General features: G+C 34.2%; 1 pseudogene; it reads left to right on the top strand.

Annotated features, from left to right (window-relative positions):
* Positions 1–10,697: 10,697 nt before the first annotated feature.
* LOC100366824 (G protein-activated inward rectifier potassium channel 3 pseudogene) lies at positions 10,698–12,023 on the top strand (annotated as a pseudogene).
* The last annotated feature ends 2,088 nt before the right edge of the window (positions 12,024–14,111 follow it).

The raw sequence follows: 14,111 nt of genomic DNA, 5'->3' as shown, positions 1-14,111 counted from the left end.
TTGATAACATGGTTATGATAATTTTCATACACTCAACAAACACATGTAATAATAATAACATAATGCCTTGTCCTAAAGGTTGTGGTTTATGAATTATTTTTACTAGTGATGCAGAGTATCCCAGCACCAAAATGAGTGAACAACAAACAACGTTTTTCAAAATTGCATCATATTCTCAGCTGATAAGAATGCTGAAATATAAAATAAAAATTGTCTTTTTTTGATGATGCAAAGTCATGCTCAGATAAGACTCAAACCTGTATAAACGTGTCTCTAATCTAATCTGCCTCATTAACAGATAACTTTGCTTTACCTGCAAAGTTCTGTGTAGATAAAATTTACACATTATAAAGCAATCATACTAAAACACACTAAATGAGAGCTGTGTAGATAGCTTCTCCAAATTACAAGAATTCACAGACAAAAAAATCATTGTCAATGACAACGTTCCCGTTTGTAGTTAGATGCATTAGATTTGAGAACACAGATGGAAGAAGAAATGTCTAAAAGGGTGAAACAAGTGGCATATACAGGAACTTATTATAACAAAATAGATTAAGTTTAGTGAGAGAAAAGAGGAGGACAAAATGACTAAGAATGACTGCCAGTTATGCCGGAGAGGTAATACCCAAAAGCAATTATAAATATATAACAAATCAGAAAATGGTCAAGGTATTCAAATCCATGGCAACCATTAGAAATTGTATGTGAAACAGCTGATTTATAAAAGATCACAATTACAATATTTACCTTATTTCTTAAGTTATACAGCTAGTAAAAATTATGGCAGCTAAGAATTTCAAATTGACGAGTTTGATTATTTTTATGATAATTTATGGTAATTATCAAATTTGAATATTCATTTAATGTATTTATCACTTTTTCCAGGGTACAAACACCCTCCATATAAAACAATGTAATATATTCAAAAAAAGTGTTTTGTTTCATAATTCTTATAGAATTATGTTTGTCGTGTTTCTATGGTAACAATGCCAATTACAATATTGTGATAAGATACAAATATTTCTATTATTCAGGTTATACAGTTGTATTTATAAAAATTATACATGGTAAATATCTAGAACAAAAAGTTTTAGCATATAAAAAAGTTTTTATTTTGCATCCAAGTCCTCCAGATTCCAGAAAAAATGTAATATATAGTAAATCAATAGGTACACATTCAGAAATTTGGTAAACGTTCAAGGGGACAAGTTGTATTTACTGTAAATTAAACAATATTATCACAAAAATGTGGTGGAATCAGTGGATATAGTGTTTCAGACCAATGCTACATTTTGACCGGGGGTCAGTTTTGATCTACATTTGAGTATCATAAATGTTATTCTTGGGGCGGAGCTACGTAACGAAATTTTTTACATTGCTAAGACGCACACCACTGTACCATGCATTTCTATGGGCTCTATACGAGCTGCTGTAAAATGCCGTTTGAAGAGCCGATAAAAACAGCTAAAGTCAAGGAAACAGCACAAACTCAATTTTGAAGTACCGGCAATCTGGAACAACCAAATTTAGATATGTTGCACACGCAGGGGTAATCGTGTTGCACACGCAGGGGTAATCGTGTTACTCTGTTCAGGAGAGTCTCAACAACTATCCCAATGAGAGTTTTTGGCCTTTGGGTTCATATGATGGTTGTCAGGCGGTGAATTTTCCCTGGATGTCCGTCTCCGAGGATAGGCATAACTTCTGCAATAGTATCATTACTACAGTCACAACAGCCATATGGAAATCAATGAGGTAAAAACAGGAAATCAAAATAAATTCTGATAGTGGGAGACCAAATTACATTTACAGGTGTCTCAAATATTGAAATAAAATAAGCAATATTTTAACAATGGCATTAAAAACATTGAGGTCTTTTGCAGACTGATTTGTTTAATTATCATCTTGAAGCTAAATTTGTACATGAATTAGGTAAAAATAGAAGATTTTCATCAACCACAATCTTCATACATGATAAAATTACAAAATCATGGATATTACAGGCCTATTTTGTGTGTCTCTCGTTATGACTTGATATTGCATAAAATTGGTTCAAGCATGATGAAGAAACAAGTCATTCTTAATGACACAGTCCCCACAGTCATTGAGATTAGATTGAAACCATTAATAGGAGATGGATTTGTAAAAAATTATGATATAGTGCTTTTACACGAGAATTGGACAGTCATATTGAATCAAAATACAAAAATAATGTACATGTTGATGTATCTATTGGTATACTGTCTTTGTACAAAATTTAAACAGAAATGTTCATTGCATTCATGGGAAAATAGGCATGGGTATCATGAAAAACAAAATGGCCACTAGTCAGCCTTATTAGTTTGAATCACAGAAAAAATATGACATGCAACTATAACCCAATATGTATGATCATCATAACAATTTTGATCCAAATTGGCCTAGTCATCTCTGAGAAACAGCTCCAGACATGTAAAAATTACGATTTAGCACTTTTACATGAAAATTGGGCATTGGCCGGCCATATTGAATTGAATCACAAAAATCATGTTGGTGCAGATGTATCTCTTGGTATACTATCTTTGTACAAAATTTGAACAGAAAGGTTCATTGCATTCAAGATAAAGTAGCATGGGTACCATGAAAAACAAGATGGCCGCCAGTCGGCTATATTTGTTTGAATCACGAAAAAAAAAATGACGTGCACCTACAACCCAATATGTATGATCATCATACCAACTTTGATCCAAATCGGCCCAGACATCTCCGAGAAACTGCTACAGACACATTTAGGTATTAGAAATAGCAAATTTTGCATCCATTTTTGCTTTGATCATAGAGTAACTTGATGCGCATATGTATTGTCTTCAGGTAAAGGTTGAATGAAATCCATCAATGGGTGTCCGAGATATAGCTCCGGACGGACGGACGGACGTACGAACGGAACAAACCCGAATTAATAGTTCCCGTTTTTCGGACTTTGTTCGAACAGGGACTAATGACCACTAAAACACAGAACCCAATACATAAATACTTTCTGATATGATCTAAAATTAAAATACTTAATCGTTGTATATTGTCGTGAGGTTTTTTATGCAATATATTATCTAGTACGGTTGCAAGAATCACAGTTTGATGTGACTGAAGATAAGGGGAGGACTTCTGAAAAAGACAACACAATTGTGAAAACACAATAAAACACAATATTGTGAAAACACAATAAAGATGAAATTACCGGTACTTATTAATCATAATGATGAAAGTACCGGTACTTATTAATCATAATGATGAAATTAACGGTACTTATTAATCATAACGCCCATTCACACATTCTTGAACTTTCCACCAATTTAATTTCAACAAAAATATGACAGGTGTCACCCAACAAAAAGTGGCCATAGCCCAAAAATTTTATATTTAATAATCTAATTTGTGATTGCATGAGGTTACATTTGCACAGCACAAGGCTAGAAAACTTTTTTTTATCTTTAATTGCCGAATTAGTACAAACACATTAAGTAATAATACAATTACTGGTACTTCAATCACACCAGTTGTAAACTATAAGAATGGCACATTTCTTAATTGCATCATTGTATTCTCAGGCTGATAAGGTGCCTAAAACATAAAAAAGATTACATTTTAATGATGCAAAGTCATGCCAGTACAGATAAAACTTAAGCATGTATAAACACATGTCTTTAATCTACATGTATTGTCTTATTCAGAAACAAATTAGGCAGACACCTAAGGAGTGCTGTGTGGATAAGTGCTGCAAATTAAATCAGACTTTAAAATTAAAATACTTATTAAGTAAACTTAAACTTGCCTTGCCAACATGTTATGCAACATTTTTAGTTATGGTTGCAGCTTTATATTGATTTTGTCGAGATTTTTTTTATGTAATAGTCATCCACTCCAGTCAGATTGCAGGAATAATTGTTCCAATCACTGTTGGTATTTCAGAAATTGTGTAAAATACAATCAAGATGCAATAATTTTTTGATGATCATGCAATATTTAAAGTTTAGATAGGACATGTATAAACTTGTTTCTAATTTAAATTTCTCATTACAAGATAATTTTACTTGTCCCATTACCAGATAACTTTGCTTCACGTGCTATGGTCTATGTAGATAACAATTCAACAAAAACAAGTCATTGAAAATGACAATGTGCATATGTCCCACATAAGGTACTAGGCACATGCAAAGAATGAACTGAATCAGTCCAAAGGATTTTGAAATACGACTCTGGACAGACTGACACACGGACGAACGAACGGATGGACGGACGGACAGACGAACAGACGGTCAGAGGACATGTATCCTAACATGTATAATCTATGTACCAAACTTGAATAAAAACTGACAAAGCATGTCCAAAATACAACATTTTCAAAAAACAAGATGGCTGCCAGTCGGCCATTTTGAATCGAATCGCTAAACCACTGCATGTGCATGTGTACCACATAAAGTACTAGGCACATGCAAAGAATGAACTAAAACGGTCCAAAGGATTCTGAGATATGACTCAGGACATCATTATTTATAAATTTGTCCTTCTATTGAAGAGAATTACGTAACACACGTACACTGTTCAACACACAACCTGTGTTTTTACTTTACTTTACTTTTACTTTACAAACAGACTGTTCACAACTGTCAAAGTCCTTGCAGCGTTCTTAAACTATCAGTTAATGGCCTGTTTGAGGTTTCAGTTCTAGGAAATTTTGAGGTTTTGACCACAAACAGACCATTAACTACCATTAAAGTCCACATAGCCATCCTTCAACTATCAATGAATTGATATTTTTTTGCAAAATTTACAAAAAATCTGAAGATGAATTAGTAGTTAGAATTCCACATCATTTATACCGATAGTTCAGGTATATTGAAACTTGTATTTGAGAGAATGAGAAAATTGACAGATTTAATACCAAGGTGTTGGGTAACAACGTTTTTGGTTTACACAGGGTTTTGTTTTAAATGGGTTTGACAGAATGCATCCCTTCGTTTGGATAAAAGCGTGTTAGCCTGTAGACAAATGGAAGTGGTAGAAAAGCGATGCACTGAAAAGGTTAATGAGATAACATTACTGTAATCTGTTCTCATTTATGTCATTATAATGTTATAAAGTTTGATATGAAGGTCCAGGCGAGAGAACAGTGTCTGATAACACTGATACACTCTGCACATATAGACAAAATACTGATTGTGGACGGTCGATTTGTCTTAAATCCCATTCATCCCAAGTCCATTCGTCCCAGAGGTTGATTTATCCTAGGGCGTTTCGTCCAACAAATGTATTCGTCCTGAAGTCGATTCGCCCAACAAGTTTATACAATCAGCTTCATACTAACTTGTCCAATAAACGCAACAAGATCCAAACAACAAACTGTATCTAATCGTGATCACACACTCACCCAGAAGACTGAACCTCAGTCCTAATCGTGTATTGTATCACACTTTGAAATAAAGTTAATCCGTCCCTTGTCAAATCAAGTTATATTTTAATCATGGTAAAAGTTTTTTATTTCTGAATGTCAGGAAATATTGTTGTAAGGACATCATGTTGACCTTTCTGATTGCATTTAATATGCATCTCAAGCATGATTGTCTTGTTACCAATATATTAAGGTAGTCAACCTTCACAAGATCATACAGCTAACCAAACACAATGGGACGAAAGTGTATTGGGAATTCTAATTTATCATCTACTGGGAATCTACTGTTTGATTTCTAATTAGATCAAAAAACAATTTGTCATGTGGTTTCATCTTGTCACTACAGATGCTGATAACTTATCATCAAATGTCTGTTGACATGTGTTATCACATAGCAATGATGACGTCATGTCACAAGCACACACTTAGCAACAATCACAAATGGATAAGTGTTTATATTTGATAAAATAAAAAACATTTTGGAGCTGCAAAACATTAACATTATCAGAACAGAGTATTTGCCCAAGGAGACCATTAAATAATCTGCATTGTTAACCTTCATCTTGCTAGTCACCTCACCTTTTTTGCAGAATGTCAGTGTAATATCACTATCACTGTATCAAGAGGACTCTTCCCATCTTGTTATCGGTCATGGTTAATTTTTTCCCCATCCCAAAAAGCCACAAATTTTTCAAAAAAATTCATTACTTTTTTTTCTTCAGATTTTTAACTGGGGTTCTAGTGTGAAAGTTGCATGTTTTGACCCACTGTATCTATTGGTTAATTAATTCACTCCCCCATTCCCAAGGGGTAGGGGTTGTACCTCATTGAACCACATTGGCATGTTGTAGTGAATTTTCATAAATGTCGCTTAATACTATACACTTTGCTATGACGAAAATATTTCATAATACATGTACTGCCAAACTTGCCCGACCACATTATTCTGACGTGCTTGACCACTAACAATCAAATCTATTTCAAAATATTAGACAATTTCAGTCTTAATAGTGCAGAGGGGGCCTACTAAATAGCGGTAGCTCATTGTTTTAAATTTTAATTATAAACAGCGTTCTCAAAATGATTCAGTGACAACTTTAGCTGTGCCGCAAACTAACGGGTAAGGCTTCATCTGTATGATGTCAGGACACGAACTTTGGAGTTGAGAAGGCACCCAGTTTCAAGATCAAAATTTATAAAATGGCTTTAGGAATATCAAAGGCTCCAAGGCAAACTCATTGGGCATCACAGCAATGGCCTTTGATGTCCCTGTAAAGTTCAAGCCCTTTGATGTCCAGCACAATACAGTACATGTATACGTTCTGTTCAGGTAATATTTTAAAGTGCGCCCTCTTTGGCAAGTTCTGTTATTTCTGTTGCCATAATCTACCTCAACTCTGTACAGGGCTCATACCACTAATTGAATTTCCATAGACGACAATGTTAACATATGACAAGATTGCTATATAAAAATGATGAAGAAAGTTGAAAATATGGCTAAAAAATGGGAAATCAACATGCCAGTAATCAACCATATGAAAAAAACTAACATGTTGGCCAGCTCAAACTCTTGCAAATCTCAGGTAAACAAGACACACCTACTGTATTTGGATTGCACCAAGAGAAATCACTGGAAAAACACCAAGATTAGAACATCCATTAACACACAGAATAAACCAACAGGTACACAGCCGCTAAGTAGTAAACAAAAGACCACATGTTGGTCTCACCTCTGACCCAGGTGATTACGCCCTCAAACAGGGAGCACCTGAGAAAAATAATATTTAAAAAATTTCATTGGTTCTTGCTGGGCATTTAAATTGAGGGCTACGAGCAGCCATTGGTTAATTAGTGGCATGAGACCTTCAGAGAAATAAGAAGGTTTAATAAAGTTCTTGTTGATCTTATATATGATGGAATATCATTAGACGAGTAATTTCCCATGCAAAAAAAATCCCCAAAATTTAAACCCTGGGAGTTATTTATCAAAATCTACCACTTGGTGGCGCCCTATACCCAGACAATTAGTTGTAGAAAGTGGCAACATACACACTCAGCATAACACCAAAATAGATGGTAGGCAATGAATATAAGCCTGATTATTAGATGCAGTACTGTAAAATATAATGTTCTCATTCACCACAAACAAGTACAGACCAACGTTTGGCATGATTAGTAATTTTAATTAATTTCTAGAAATAATACATAGAATAATGACAATTAAAAGTAGTTTATCACTATAATTTAAAAAAAAAAAAAATTCTACTGAATCAAAAGTCTCAATTCATCAGCTCATTATTTCTCCAATTAATTAAAAACAAAAAAACAATTCCACGGTATCTGCATTTAGGCCGGAGACCTGTGACGGGCAACCTTGGATATACCAAAACACAACAGTGGTTTGATTTACCATGGCCACACATAGAATTTGCTCAACATAAAATACTTAATCAAATCTTATGTGAAAAAAAGTAGTTCAACGAAACAATTTTATGATTTAAAAAGAAATAAAAATAAAAATATACAAACAAGAAAAGGATCTAAATATGAAATACTTGTATTACACATCCCTGATCAAATTAAATTCAAATCAACAGGATTTCTGATTAATTGGGGGGGGGGGGTACATGCACTGTTCAATAATAAACTCAAGATGGGATTACGAGCAGCCATTGGTTAATTAGTGGCATGAGACCTACATGTACATATGTACATGAATTTGAGGATCTATTTCTTTCACTGATGGTCAATTACGCAATCTCTCGGTAGTATCATTAATAGTATCATGAACATGTTCAAAAAGTAATGAATTGTGGGTGTTATTATTACAACACGACAGATATTTACAAACTGCTCATAGTGTGTACAAATATTATTCTCTCCAAAACCATTTAATGATTAGAGCAACATAAGCATAACATAGTCATAACAAAAATATAATATATTTTAACACTCTAAACATAAAATTCAAAATACAATTTCACAAAATACAATTTAATCATGCTTGCTAGCTCACAAAATTTTACATTTCTTAATCTCTCACTGACCCTATGAGCTCCTATATTCCTAAAACAGGAACTATGAAATTTAAATAAAACAAGCCATGCATGGCACAGTCCCCGTTAGTTATCAAATTTAAGATATATAGTTTTGTTTATAGTAATATAGCTGGAATATAACCATGTCACGAATATGATTACTTGTCCATATTGAGATATATTGCTCCGGAACAGCATTCAAAATCAGACATTTTGAATACATGTATATATATAACATGATGTATAACGAATATATAAAATTTGAATATAATCAGTCAAAGCATTTAAGAGATATGGCTCTAGAAGCCCATTCATTAAAACAAAATGGCCGCCAGACAGCCATTTTGAATCCGATCTGAAAAATAAACGATGTGCATCAGGAACCTGTAATGTCTAATATATGTACCAAGTTTGAACGAAATTCATCCATAAATGCCAGAAATGCTTGATATTTGATTTTTTTTTTAGCACAAAAATGGCCACCATTTGGCCATTTTGAATAGGATCGTCAAACCAATATATCTGTCTATCTATGACATGATGTATAATGAATATTTAAAATTTTAACATAATCAGTGAAAGCAAGAGATGTGGCACGAGAACCACATTCATTAAAACAAAATGGCTGCCAGTCGGCCATTTTGAATCTTATCTAAAAAACAAAATTATTTACATCAAGGTCCCATAATGTCCAATGTATATACCAAGTTTGAACAAAATCCATCTGTAAACAGCCGAGAAATGCTTGATTTTTAGGATTTTTTAGCACAAAAATAGCCACCATTCGGCCATCTTGAATCAGATCATGAAACAAATTGACGTGCATATGTATAATATCATGTATGATGTATGTGTGAAGTTTGATTGTGATTGGTCCAGGAATTTCTAAGATACAGGTCCGGACGCACGTACAGACGCACGCACGCATGCACACACGGAGGTCAAAACATAAGTCCCCGGTTTCGGACTGCGTCCGAACGGGGACTAAATATCACAAATACAATGAGCTGCTAGCACCGGAAGTATGATGCGTGTAATCATAAACACAATGTACAAAGCCAGGTAAATAAATTTGTTTCTCATATCAATATAATTTGGAAATGAGCTGGTAGGAATTTTTTTTTTTTGACAGAGTTTAAGAGACAGGTGAATATATAACTAACACAATATAAGCAATGAAATTTTGATTGAAATGAAAGGTATTTTGCAGTGCAGATTTCACTCTGTAAAATTGTCAATGTAGAGCGAAGATTTTTTCTTAGGCCTAATGTAGAAGGTACTGAAACATAATAAAAATAAAACTTCCGCAAATGATGCTCTACATAGATAGCCATGATGGGAAATGTACAGTACATAAAGGGATGTAGATTTAGATCTCACAGTGTGACAGACCAAGTCAAAGCTGGCATATCAAGTTTGATAAGCTTGTAAGTTTGGGTAAATAGTGTGGAGATGTGGTGGTATAATCTTGCTAGCTTTAATTTTCAGAAATTTAAATGCTAAACCTCGGAACATTGATTAATCATACTATCGTAATCCTTACTTAATTAGTAGGACAACCGGACTTTTGCTAAAACAATAATTACCATACTTTTTTTTCCTACTTCAATCATCTGGCAAGAAATTACCATATTCAGATGCTATTAGTCCATCAGCATATTTGTTCTTATTGATGAGAAGTAGTTAGACCTTTTAGGCTTTGTCTGCATTTTGTTGTTGTTGATGTTTTACATTTTTTCAGCCCCATGGCGATCTTTAATTTAATAATCATTTTACAACTGAAAAACACTCAAAATGTAATTTTAATTTTACCTCTGACAATTGAGCCACCTCTGAAAATATTTGTATATTTTATAGACGTGCATGTTTGTTCTAGCAATTCACATCTATGTTTATACATGTTCAAACTACAGAGAACAGCTTGAAATTTGGAGGCTGATGTTTATCGATTATATAAGTGATGACATTTTTATGACATCAGTTGTTCCCATTAGAACACAATGCACATTTGTAATCTAACTTTTTTTTTTTAGGCTGAACTATAAATTGTACAGAATGTAAAGGTACTTACTTGGTCACAGACAAACCAAAGGAAATATATTGCACTATATCATTGTATTTTTTGTGCCAGATTTCTTGACATTCAAGTCAAGTTTCTGATTTTATTTATATTAATTTTATTCCAGGTAGTTCTACACAAATCATACCTTCATATACTGCAATTCAACATCATGGATATAGAGAGATGTGACACTTTCACTCTTCATCAAACTAGTGGTGGCCAGTTCAGAAAATTCAGTCAGTTAGAACCTCTTACTATTGATAATGGAAGTTATGCCGACTTTAGGAAAGTCAGTACATTCAACGAATCAGACCCTCAGGCAACAGTTACTTCAATATCGTCTATGTCTAAGGTACTCTTCAAAGGAGATATTTTCCGTAAGCATCGACTGATGAGTAAGGACGGCAAATTTAACATAAAACACAAGTCTACACAGGCACCTTCAAGATACCTAGCAGATATATTCACAACTCTTATTGATATCAAATGGCGTTGGAATCTTACAATATTTTCACTAGTGTATGTTGTGTCATGGCTTTTTTTTGGGGTGATATGGTGGCTGATTGCAATAGGACATGGCGATCACATTAAGAGTAATTACAAAGATCCAGAATTCAAGCCATGTACCTACAATGTGTACTCCTGGTGGACGGCTTTTTTGTTTTCTTTAGAAACGCAAACAACTATCGGCTATGGCTTCCGTTCAGTGACTGACCAATGCTGGCCAAGCATCATCACTCTCATTGTTCAGTCTGTCTTGAGCTGCATGATTGATGCAGCATGTGTCGGCTGTATGTTTGCTAAACTAGCAAGACCCAAAAACCGAGCAGAGACCCTCATGTTCACCAAAAATGCAGTAATTCTTATGCGAAATAAAAAACTAAGATTGGTTTTCCGTGTCGCAGACATTCGTAGAAGCCATATCTTGAATCCTCATGTGCAAGCAAAACTTGTACAGCGTCAAGTCACAGAAGAAGGAGAAATCATACCACTGCATTACTACGATGTCAAAGTTGGTCGTGAGCAAGTGCAGAATCAAATTTTCTTAGAGTGGCCAATAGAAGTTCAGCACATCATTGACGAAAAAAGCCCGTTCTGGGACGTATCTGCTGATGACTTGAAAAGAGCAGACTTTGAGCTCATTCTTATTCTTGAAGGTATCGTCGAACAAACTGGAATGACGACACAAAAGCGTACTTCATACCTCGCCGACGAAATTCTGTGGGGTCATCGTTTTGATCAATCTGTTGTGTGTTTCAACAATGGTGGCTATGAAGTTGACTTTTCCAAATTCAACAAGACTTATAAAACATCAAAAACACCAAGACTAAGCGGCAGAGAACTAGCACAAACCTTGCAAGATAAATTCAAGGTAGTGACAATAAATGAAAATGACACAGAAAGAAATCGAAACACCAACTGTAATAATTCCCGATTTACATGCTTCAAAGTCGGGAGTGAAGACGAATGTGAATCTACTGACTGCGAAGCATAGAATAAGCTCAGGTAAGTTCAGTAACATTCATGTACATGATTATACAGTAGTTTCTGTAATAGAATTGCGCATAAATAAAAAATTAATTGCTTGCTGGATCAATAAAGCATTTCTATGGCAACTAAGATTATTTTTAAAAAAATCAAAGAACTGTTTTGAGTATTAATACTATATTGGAAGAACATCTCCAATACACATAAAGCAATAATAATAATTGCATGCTAAATTATTGAAATAAGGCTTATTTTTACCATACACTTGCCTTTGTGCTTCTAATAGAGCAAATATGGCATTTAAATATAACTGCAAGCAATGATCAGGGTGGTTCCAAGTAGCTACTAGTATGGTTAAACATTTATGATTATTTGATGAAATAATGAATATACAAGATGATTTTTATTTGATATTTTGTCAGACAACAAAATTATAACATCAGTTGCATGTCCTTATCAACAATATTGTTTAAAATATTACAGTTATGCATATTAATGAGGTCACATGAACACACTTACACAAAGAAGGTAACTAAAATTCATAGATTAAACCCTGAAGTAATCAGATCTGTGGATTAACCAAAAACGCCTATGTACCAAGTTTCATTGCAGCTTGATGAGTGGTACTCAAAATAACTGTGAAATACCCTCTTAATTGGTAAATTTATGCAAATTAGATAATTAGTAAGCACACAGCTTGCAATCAGAAACTGTATCGAGTATCATAGAGTAGTAGGTAGTTCTTGAGAAAAAAAAGTGAGAAGGCTTAATACACATGGAATTCATCCCCAAACTAATCAGGTCTGCACATTATCCCAAAGCATCTATGTACTAGGTTTCATTGAAATCTGATATGCGTTTCTTGAGATATCGGTGAAACACTAACACACATTGTTTCTCTTGAGGTTTACATATCCTGTGTATTTCCTCAGGGGGTAACCATGGCAACCAGACTTTTTGAATCGTACTTGACAGGCCATAAAAATGGCCTAAGCGCAAAAAATGGTTCTCCTAATAAAATCTTTTCAAAATGAAATTAATTGGAATATTGATATTAAAATAGTTCTGTCTTTTGATTTGAGTCAGTAACAGGTGAGCAGAGTTACCACTCACATTAAAGTCCGACATGAAACAACAGTACTGTTTTATCACAACAACTAATCGCTGGGAGTAATGACAACTGACTTTATTCCAAAAAAAATATTGCTGAGGATAAAAAATAATTATCGAATTTTAATAACTATTTCCTTCAGTGGCCATAACTGTAAATGTGTATCCATCAACATTATTTGTAAGCGTCATCTGTAAAATTACTTTTTCTCAGTACTTTTGACTCTCAGAGTTGATTATGAAAAAAAGTTATCAACTAATGTATATCGATGTAAGTAAGAAATGAAAAACGAAAATATTTATAATCTTATCCACAATTGTACTCAGTATTGTTTTTTTGTTGCAATACCCAGTATACTGATACATATAGGAACGCCTTTGTTTCTAAAGATGTAAAACGGGCACAAGAGGGCGGCAAACATAGACAACGTAAAACCTGACCATACTGTGCGTAGCCGCATATCCCCCAAAGCAGTGATACAATGACCTGGCAAAGGCTGCTTACCTTCACTTATGAATGTCGTGTGCAATCACAAGTAGTGAAAGGAAACATGTTATTTCGTTCTTCAATTTTCCCTCCGCTGAGCAAGGGCCCCCTATCCCCGCCGACATCAACACATTGTACATGCTGTATTTGCCAATATTCTAGTCTAAAAGTATTCATTTGAAAGAATTAACTGTAGAAAATTATTTTGATGACAACCATGCGGTCAATTTTATCGTTGGCTATTTGGTTGAGTCGTGATATTGCATGTAATTTGCGTAAGCCTGTTAGGGGTACTTTTCGTCTGATGAGTTGCATCAGATGCATTGTGGGTAACCAATCCGGCGGAAACATTCGAATTATTTTGCTGGGTAGTATTGGCCAAAATATAACAAGGACGGCAGTGGGGTGTACGTTTCTTTCCACTTTAGTATGCTTATTTTACCGTTTATATCCTGGAACAATTACGGTAAAATTAATTTTGAACAATGCGATATTAGT

This window comes from Saccoglossus kowalevskii, chromosome 8, assembly GCF_978046115.1.
Source record: "Saccoglossus kowalevskii chromosome 8, keSacKowa6.1, whole genome shotgun sequence".
NCBI classification, from domain to species: domain Eukaryota; kingdom Metazoa; phylum Hemichordata; class Enteropneusta; family Harrimaniidae; genus Saccoglossus; species Saccoglossus kowalevskii.
This window is presented reverse-complemented; position numbering and strand designations above follow the sequence as displayed.